The following is an 8,744-nucleotide window of genomic DNA, read 5'->3' on the forward strand; positions in this document are numbered from 1 at the left end:
CTTTCTAATTCTTGTGTGAGACTCAGGCCTTCAAGTTCAGGTCTACTTCTTTTTGTGAACTTTATGTGTCTTTGTGGTTTACTTTTTGGACATGAAAAGTTGTTTCATCTAAGTTTCCCGTTCTCTCTCTTAATTTTATATTGGAGTGGCTAGATTGATTTTGTATCCTCAAGTTCCCACAGAGGCCCAATTCAGATGAGGGTCAGATGATTTCAGGCTTTCTCCTAAGGTCTGGATCCCTCTACTACCAATTTTGGCCTCAGGAATTTGAGAGTTGGACTTGCTTCGGAGCCTGGCCCAGGAAAGATGCTGGTCTAGGGCAGCTGGTGGCCATGCCACCCAGAGGTGCAAAGGCAGATGGGGCAGGAAGAGGCCCCAGTGACTCCTGGGGACTTCACTGAGTAGCTGTGTTGGTCTGGATGCAAAGGATCAGGAAGAGGAAAGGTCAGCTTCCATGTCACAGAAGGAGGATGGCAGGTGGTGCAGGCCCAGGGAAGCAGGGGGTGTTGAGGGCAGGGCCAGGTCCAGAAACAATGCTCCTGGGGGCCAGAGAAGGCACTATGTCAGTTTGGATGAATTGGGTCAGGAAGCAGTATTGGTTCCCCAGGTGTCTGGGGCCCCAAGACAAGGAATGGGGCAGGACCCAAAGTTGGAGGAGAGAAGGACGGGGGAGATGGGAAGGCAAATGACATTTAGCACTTTATAAAACCTTATCAATAATATTGAAATAGTGTTTACTTTGAAGAAGTATAACATTTTTAAACAACATATGATTTGTATACACAATATGCTATTTTTAATTTGAGCTAGAGGCAACATTAGTCTAAGGATATGATTGAATTATCTGCTAATGAACAGAGATGCCACTAGATATATTCTGTATTTCTGTTTCCCAACATGAATAAGTAGGTTAGCTAGCAAATGTTAATGACCACTCAAAATTAATGAATAAACAGATAAAATCTGCATTAAAAGTTCATTAGCGTCAGGGATGGAAAACACAAAATTGTCGAAATATGTTTCAAAAGTGTATCTTCTCCAAGCTGTATATTTGTGCTTGCATGCATGTTGTGTATGTGTGTTGGGGGGGTGGTAAAAATAAGTCCAGATGACAGTTCAAGTGACATTTAAAATGACATATTTCTTTTGCTGCATGTGTAATTAGAAAAAGGCTATGTAATTTGGAACTTTGGTCATAGAATTGGTTTGAGCTTTAGGGGCCTTTTTTCTGAATTTATAGTGGCCTGGATGAGCCCTCTACCAGATGTTATATGAACATATCCTAAAGTAATACTTTGGTTACAGTTCAAATATGCCTTTTGTTTGGGTTGGGATGGTAAAAATTTTCTGATTCTCTTTTTGTCTTCCCTTCTCTTGCTGTTGCTTAATCAACTGTCTTTGCTAATGTCTTGACCTCACTTATTAGTTCAGAATCATCTATAATTTTCCACATATTTTATCTGAACTTATGGAATCCTGACTATAGCTTTGTGATTCATCTCTGGGTATATTTACATGCTGATAGCCCCAATGTGTACCTTGCTTGTCAAAGGTCTATAGCCATTGGCAACACTGCAGGAAGGATGGTTGATCAGGAGGAATATGCTGTTACATGGGATGAAACACCTTTAGCAACTCCAATTATAATGACAAACAACTGTGGTAATTGTTTGAATAATTAAGCATCTGAATACATTGTTATGCTGAAGCAAAACCAGCAATACTGAGAAAGTAAGCCAGTTGAATATTGCCATTAGATATTGTCCAGGGCCAGTAATGTACAGAAATAAGAAGCACATTAGAATGTATTGGTATTGGTGGAGGTAGAGGTAGTTCTGCTAAGATAAGCAGTTCTGCCCTGGGTACATACTGTAGCTTTCTGATCAAACTATGCCTCACTATTTGATGTTAATTCTATTCTAGATTCCCAGCATTAATCATGACCTGCTTTTCATCCTCTGATAAATTTAATTCTATTGATTTTCAAAACTACTTTTAAGCAGCATTTTGGAAATTTCCAACAAAAGTGTCCTTACTTCATAAAATACTTATTAAACTCACTCTCTTGATTATGGAAAAAGTTCTGTTGAGTGCAGGCAGTGCATGAGTTGAGGACTGGGCACTGAGTCACCAAACTACAAGCACAGCTGTCATGAAGAGTGGGAAGGCCACTGTGGAATTTTTATTAGCCCTCAGATAGCTGCCAATGCATTTTGAAAGTACATTAGGAATAACTTTTCATGTTAGGAATAATACAATAAGATTGGTAGGTTTTTTCTAATTCTTTTCATAAACATATATTTCTACATGTGTAGTTGAGAACAGTCATAGAGGCTTGAAGGACCAATACCATAAAAGATAAAGGTTTTGGAGAAATTTGTGTCCTCTTGTTTCCAGGACTTAGCATTGATATACATCTTCAAATTCCTTTATTGTATGCATTACCTTCTGTTAGTACATAACAGTCCTTTTTGTTATAAAACATTTCATCTTTCTTTACATTTGAGATATATGTGAAAACTGTTATTTGGCATATATTGTATGCTGGTCTAGAGAGGACTCTAAAGTATTGTAGAAGCCAAGTGTTGTCACTTGTCTGAGCCATCTGGAAGCATTTCCATGATCGTGCGTAGGGGTTTTCCGCTCCAGTACTGAGAGAGGCACTTTGGAGCTTTTTAACAACCTGGTGAACTGAACCATTTTTCAGTTGGCTCTCTCCATACCTATATTATTGTTTCTATCCTCTGCCTCTCCCTGTTTAATCTGTGACTTCAGAAAGAATATCTCTAACAACAAACTGATAGTTAAAGTTTATGTGTTTACCTGTATCCTAAAGTCACCCTGCTATTTTCTGCTCCTTTTATATATGTAGGGACTTACCACTAGAGTCATTAAGAGCTTTTAGGAACCTAAGGAGTCACAGAAGTTGGTACCCTAAACCAACATTACTCTGTTTTCAACAGGCATATACAAAATGTAATATTACATGTTCTGCTTGGATAAACAGTTACACTCTGGAATATATAATATATATTCAATTCTGATATCAACATTGTGCCCACTGCTTATGAGAATAGAACAATAAAAAACACATTTCTCTCTTCTCTGTTCCCCTGATATTCCAGCAGAGAAAAAAAAATAATGGAGGAATAAATGTAGTGCAAGATGGCCAGGGAAGCCTACTCTGGACAAATGATATTTGAAAATGAATCTGAGTCTATTGAGGCTTGAGATATTTGGTATTTTGGAGGAGTAGGGTAACTGACCAAGTTTCAATGCCAAAAAGTCCAAAAGCAAATTGGGAGGCACGACTACCTCTTCTGGAATTCTAGAAGGCCCGGGTGACTGGAACAAAGCGAGCAATGCAAGAGGCATAAGGACCGACAGGGAAGGTGTTCCATGACCAGGACTTACAGATTCATGACCCTGTGAACCCTATAAGTGGTTGGGTTACTTTTAAAATCTAACAAGCAGTGTCACATAAATATGAAACAGATATTTAATATGATTATAGAAATGTTTAGAAAAATCCCGAAGTGAAAATGCAAAGGTTAAGGTAAACATTGAACTTGCATTCTTAGATTTATGAAGAGTGCTAAGTAATGCCATGACTATGTATTTACATCCACAATCTGTGTACAGCATAAACATTCTCTTACATTCTCCTCCTGGTGTATTTAAACCAAGAAAATCAACACCATGCTGTGCAGTAAATGGGAATGAATAAACACAAAGAAAGCCACTGGATTGAGGCATTTCTTAAGGTCAGATCCAACATTATTTTTGAATATGAGATGCATTTGAAATGCCCTTTAAAGATTGCCTTTTTAATCCAAAGAAAACAAAAAGTAAATATTGGTGTTTGTATTTTTAGTGGCATTAACCTTCAGGAAACTGAAGGCGGGCCGGCAGCAGTGGAGAAGCAGTTTCCAGGAAATTAAAGGGACTCTGCCCAGTAGAGGGTAGAGATTTTACATGCTTCTCTTCTTTAGTATAATGTTGCTCTACCTTAAATAGCCTAGAAGAAAAACCTTAGGAATGTAGGTAAATGCCTTGGTCACACAGAACTATAAAATAAATGTGGATTTCCTTCCAAAATATATGCTGCTTTTTCCCCTCCAGTCGGATTAACAAAAATATATCAAGCTTTGGGACTATTGAAAACTGCATACGTCACATAAAATCAATATCACTGGCCTTGCCTAGTATCAGCTATGGAGATGCCAAACTTAGGGCTTTGAGAGAAACAGCCTCTCTAATTAAATGTCTCATAGAAAAAATGACTCTTATCAGAGATATGATGACTGTCCCAGGACAGGGGATGCACTAAATGCCAACCTTACATAAAGAATTTCTTTATATTTTAGCTTATAGGTTTCAAGGGCACAATTCTGCCAAGAATATAAATATTTTCCCAAATGTTAGAGATGTCTACATATAGTGAGGGTAGCATGCCATAGCTCTCTGGGAGGGTAGGCAGTGGAGTTTTCTTGGAAATCTTCCCATTTCAAAGTTCCTAATAAACAGCATGTAAACCACAGTGCAGATATAGTGCTGTGCTATTCTACCCAGTAGCAATGTTTAGGAGGATCTGAAATAAGAGATGATACTTCAACTGTGGTATGTAGAAATGCCCAAATAATCCTATACAACACACTTTCTAGCATCTCTACACATGCGGGTCTTCATAGATCTCCCACATTTCAGGCCTGAATAATGGCTCTTCCCACGTAAATCCTGCTGTCCCTAGGGAGGTTTCACATGCAAACATATCCTTGTTGTAATGGCTAATTTGGATTTTGTTTCCGTAGAAATGATCATTGAAATGGAAATCATGTTGTAGCATAGACATATTTAAAATAAACCACATAAAACTGAGATGTTGCAAATTTTCAAATCTGAAGCGCAGTTCTCAACTGCATAAAAATGTAAAATATTACTTCAAATTATAGCCTTATTTTATTATCACATTGACTGAGTACTGTTCTGCACATAAAAGAAAGTCTGTAATTATTATAATTGCTTGTCATTTTCAGATGCTTTATAATCATTAGCTGCTACATGAATTACAAACATGTTGATGGACAGAAGAGTCACCATTAACACTGTGGTCAATGATAGGTTTCTCAAGGCTAATGAAGTTTTTAAAAAAGGAAATTCATGAATTCCCTCTTAGGAACATGCTTTTTATTGACCTCTTAAAAATATCTTATAAATTCTATTATTAGAGGATACTGAGAGCATTAGGTTAGAATATACAGTCTGAGCCCTGTGCACCTGAATCAGGAAACCCAGATAGTTGTGCCTAACGGCAGGCTGTAAAATGGTCTGTGCAGAAATTATTTTCTATGATTATGTTGTTCCTCCCCAGTTCAACAGCACAGAAAAGGGGAAAAACCACTTTGGCATGACTAGAGTGGAATTTTCAGTGATTCCTTACACAGAGACCTTGAACTATTGTGAGTATTTTCCAACATACCCAAGCCAAGTGTAAATTGCCACCAAAAATAACCAGAAAATTAGATGAATGTAAGATGAAGCACCTGTTTGAGGACAATCATACTGCCTACGTACATGCTGGGTGGTAGGCTGCTAACTAAAGCAAGTGGACATCCTCAGTTCTACGTTCATAGAGGAGGACACCAAAGACATCAGCCCAAAGTGAAGAGCTGTGATCTAAAGCCAGGCAGCCTGACTCTGAAACCCTGCACTACAGCCTTCCCCACACTTTAACAATTGGATGGCAGCAGCTAGTTAAACATTTCCCATGCTAAACATGTGTTAATCTTTGTGACAAACAATATTACTTATAACTATGTATCATATTTACTAACTTTCTTGTTTTTTGAAAGAAATGATTCTATGTTAAGCATTTGTGCTTCCCACAATACCTTGCAATGACTCCTAGGTATTCAATAAATATATATGAACCATATAAATCATGTATATATTCACTTCATGATATGAGAAAAAGAAGGCTTTGTGTATTTGGCAGCTTAATATGTGCAATTATAAAATGTACTCAGTATTCCTTTGTTATTTACCTCTGAATTTTGCCTGAGTTGCTATTATGGTTTATTAAAACTTGTCACATAAATGTTTTTACTACTATCATATTACAGTCATTAACTATAGCCTGTCAATTTTATGTAACATATTTAGATATTTTGTATCACCAGCAAACGGGGATTTTTGTCCTTGGGTAAAGGATTTATAAAATCACCTCAATGTCCTTCTTACGATACCATTGCAAGCAGATTAAAGGTGATACTACAGGAGAAATCTTTCAGTTTATTTACATGATTCACTTTAAGAGAGAGAATTATGGTGATCAAATTGCAGTAATAGAAGTCTTTAGACTTGACATGAATATACCTTTTAGTTAATACTGACAAAATATCATTGTGAGCTGTGCCTTCTCATTAAATTTATACACATTGTGAAATAATGTTTCATTGCAGTAAATGTGTAGTGATTACTAAAATTATGGCTATCCATCATTAACACCTTCATTATTCACATTTAAATAATTTCATGGGCATGTCCAGCTGAAACATTAATAGATTCTCTCCTGACATAGTCTGATTTTTTAAAATATTTGTTTTTTGTCTTTCCAAATAAGGTTTCTTTCTTTTGATCTTTGTCAGTTTCTATTTTACTTTGAACTTTTGATTACATGCAACATATTGTTCACAGTGAATGACAGTGCAATGGTTATGTCTAAATCACCTTATTCGTTTCTGTAGTAGGCATCTACCATTGAGTTCTACAATCAAATCACATTATAAATGCTTTGTCCTTTTTTAGACAGTAAACAAATAAATGAAATTATACTGTCAATTAACAACATTCCATTAAAAAATGAAAAGCTAGACAAGGTGGGGTTATAGTGATAAAGTGATAAAGATTCTTTGTGTTTACAGGGAAAGGCCTGTGAGAGAAGCCAAAATATTAATAAGATTTTTCAGTAGGACTTTGAAGTAATAGATTACATATGATAAATATACTAGGTCATGTATATAACCAAAAACTGTATAACAATAAACACAATGCCAGGCAGGAGAACTCTCCCTTCCACTTGTTGGTCAGGGTAGCCCAAAAGACTCCTAAATCACACAGGTTAGTGTTACAGTCCTTGATTGCCTCCAAGAACTTGAGGGTAATACCCTATTGCTAAATCCAGGTGAGACTTTGGACACAAGACTTGGAGCAATCAAAATGGAACTAGCTGGAAGCCTCCTCTCTGTAAAACAGCACTCATATTATTGAAATGGCACAAATAACTCCATTTTACTCTAGCTGGCTTTTGCTTTGTTTTGCTTTACCCTGTGTTTCTGTCCAGCCACTCCCACTGCTGGCCAGGCAGAAGCAGTCTCATGCAGGTAGTTTTAGGGGGTACATTGTTACTACAGTAGTGGGAAACTTACAAGTAGTCAGAAAGCCTTGTCATTCAGCTAAACCTGTATCTGCAGAGAGTCCATTGTTTTTATAATTATGGGAACCTTGTTTTTCCTAACTGAAAATCAGAAAATTTTGTTAACTGACCTGCCCCTGGTTTTGTGTACCTGTGGTGATTTAACATAACTATGGTTATTGACTTGGCCCCTTGGAAGATGCAATTGTGGTTTTAAGTTTCATAAACCCTGCTCTGCTTCTTGGGGTCAAGAGTTCCTTTGGACACTAGGCTCCTCTCAACTTCCAGTTATGGAAGGACTCTTAATTCAACTATTATTATGTGGCATCCATCTGCGTCTCATGCTCAGTATCATAGTAACAGAGGATGCTATGCAAGCTGCCAAGGGAGAAAACCAATCAATGATCCTAATTAGCTATAAAGCCTAGTAAACATTGACTGGCCAAGCAAACTGTCACTATTGATGTAGTAGTGAAATTTTTATCTTGGGGTAATCAACAGCTTTCTAACTGGAATTAAGGCCTGCTCAATGGTACAGAACTCATGTAACTCATGTACTGTAAGCATAGCCAAATACACATGGCAGGAGAGGTCATAGATCCTAGAGAAAAATCTGCTTTTGCCACAGCTCTAGACCAACACAATTTCTACTTTATTCTAAACATGCATCTTCCTATACACAGAGAAGTGTACCTTTTACCCCTTACCAAAGAAGGTTTTTTATTGGCAACAGATGGAGACTGCTACAGAGTTCCAGACCCAATCAAACACAGAGAATAAATGTCTATGAGATGTTTAACCTTAAATACATCTTCAATGCAATCTCTATACATAGGATTACTGCATCTGTCATCTCTCACCAGAGGAGTTTCCTAATGCATTTGGTGATTAACACAGACTCCCACAATTGGCCAATGTGCAGAGAACAAGAGGCAACAGAGAGCTTATCCATGAACAGGACACCTGTTTCCCATAACTCAGGGATCACTGCAGAAAAGGAGACCAAGAGGTTGTAAGAGCCAGAAGTGGGAGATAACCAGAAGGAAACAGACTTCCTAACTGTTGGTCAGTCACTCAGATGAATTCACAGCATGGTGACAGTATGTACAAGTATAATGCAAGCACAAACTGGACAAAGTTCCAGCATTGACATATGGAAGTGGGTAAGAAATCCCAACCCAACTTAAGGAACTTTTTGCAATTTATGACTGCTGGGAGGGGTAAAAACATAGTCTTACAGGGATGGGACTTTGATTGGCCCAGTGAATGGACCCACACTGAAGGGTATTCAGGGATGCAAATCAGACTCTATAGGCTAGTTTATATATAT

The sequence above is a fragment of the Nannospalax galili genome, unplaced genomic scaffold, assembly GCF_000622305.1.
Source record: "Nannospalax galili isolate Female #2095 unplaced genomic scaffold, S.galili_v1.0 scaffold87, whole genome shotgun sequence".
Lineage (NCBI taxonomy): Eukaryota > Metazoa > Chordata > Mammalia > Rodentia > Spalacidae > Nannospalax > Nannospalax galili.